This window comes from Orycteropus afer, unplaced genomic scaffold, assembly GCF_000298275.1.
Source record: "Orycteropus afer afer isolate SDZICR_OR568_19922 unplaced genomic scaffold, OryAfe1.0 scaffold00097, whole genome shotgun sequence".
NCBI classification, from domain to species: domain Eukaryota; kingdom Metazoa; phylum Chordata; class Mammalia; order Tubulidentata; family Orycteropodidae; genus Orycteropus; species Orycteropus afer.
The window spans coordinates 3366302-3367894 of NW_006921684.1; the positions used below are offsets into that span (position 1 = coordinate 3366302).

Genomic DNA, 1593 nt, shown 5'->3' on the forward strand with positions numbered 1-1593 from the left:
TTGTCAAACTTGGGCTTCGCAGCCTCAGCAGCCAACAGCTGAGTGAAGAAAACCTCTAGCTTCAGTCGGCTAGGAGCTAGAGGCAGAGCTGAAGCCCAAGGTTGAGGGGCTTTCACCCAGGCCCTAGAGCCTGGCACTTTGAACTTGGACTTAAAGCCTCCAAACTGTAAGAGAATAAACTATTTGTTAAGGCCATCCTATTTGTGGTATATTCTTGTCAGAGCGGCACTAGGTAACCAAAACAATTAGTTAATCCTTTTCTGACATTTGACACACCATAGTCTTCTCCCTTCTAGTCCTCTAAATTTAATTAACAGTTACCAAATTTTATTTTAGCCTTTGTTCACGTTCATGTTTTTTCCCTTTGAAGATAAACCGAAAAATAATAAAAAAAAAACACCCTTTGTCATCAAGTCAATTCTGACTCATATAGCAGCCCTGTAGGAGATAATAAAACTACAGATTGATACCTCTTTCTCCTGCTGAGCAGCTGGTGTGTTTGAACTGCTGACCTTTTAGTTAGCAGCTGACCATTGTGCCACCAGAGCTCCTTCCTCTGAAAATAAGGACCTTATAAATCTTTTTATTTCCAGCCCTTGTGACTTGTAATTATTAACCCAGAGAGATACTCAAGAATTTAATTCAGTCAATAAATTGGCACCTGTTGAATGTAAAGAAAAGGTCTAATTGGTAAACATTATATACCTGGTTCCTACTTAACTTTATTCTCATGTTAAAACAATTAGATGATTGTTTACTGTAAATCTTTGCTTCGAGTTCTAGCTGAGTATTCAAGCACAAAATAGAGTATGAAATCTATATGCTTTGAACACTTGTAGTCCTTTTATTCAAAGTAATTAAAGTCTAGTAGAGGCTAGCCATGTACTCTGTTGTGCATATTTCAGCCATTTCTTTTGCTTCTCCTTTATGTTTTCCTTTGTGAACTTATCCAGTATTGCTGAGAATACAAAGAGCAAGAGAGTCATAGTCTTTGCCCCTATCCATGAACAGGGCCAATAAAGGAGTTATTTTTGGCCTGGAAATGTATGCACATTTCTTAAATCCAGTGCAACACTTAATTAACTCGTGAATAAGTACAGGATTGTCAACATTCTTTTCAATAGAGAAAAACTATAGAAAGACTAAACTGTATACTTAACTCTAGTTTGTAACTTTGTAAATATATGCTAGTGTAATGAAATGAGAATAGAACCACTTGTAAAAATGTATTGCAACAGAAAATAAATATTATATTTCTCTATAGCACATTTGTTACAGTAGTACTTTCCTGTTCCTATAATATCATACATGTTATATAGTGACAGATTACATTTAAGTTACACATTAGTCATAAAGTGAATGTTCTCCATTAATTTGGGTTTTAGGTTATTTTTCCAGCAATTTGAATTTCATTAATTCATCTCTTTTTATAACTTGGTGGCTGTTGTTGTTGTTGTTATGTGCCCTCAAGTCAGACCTGACTCATAGCAACCCCTCCTTGGGTTTCCAGGGCAGTATCACTACAGAAGGAGCTCTGGTAGCATAGTGCCTAAGGCACTTAACTGCTCACCAGAAGGCTGGCGGTTCAAACCC

General features: G+C 36.7%; 1 protein-coding gene across 1 annotated transcript in view; it reads left to right on the forward strand.

Moving 5' to 3' along the window:
- USP15 (ubiquitin specific peptidase 15) overlaps nt 1–1593 on the forward strand; it is a 214626-nt gene that overhangs the window by 180043 nt on the left and 32990 nt on the right. The window lies entirely within an intron of this gene.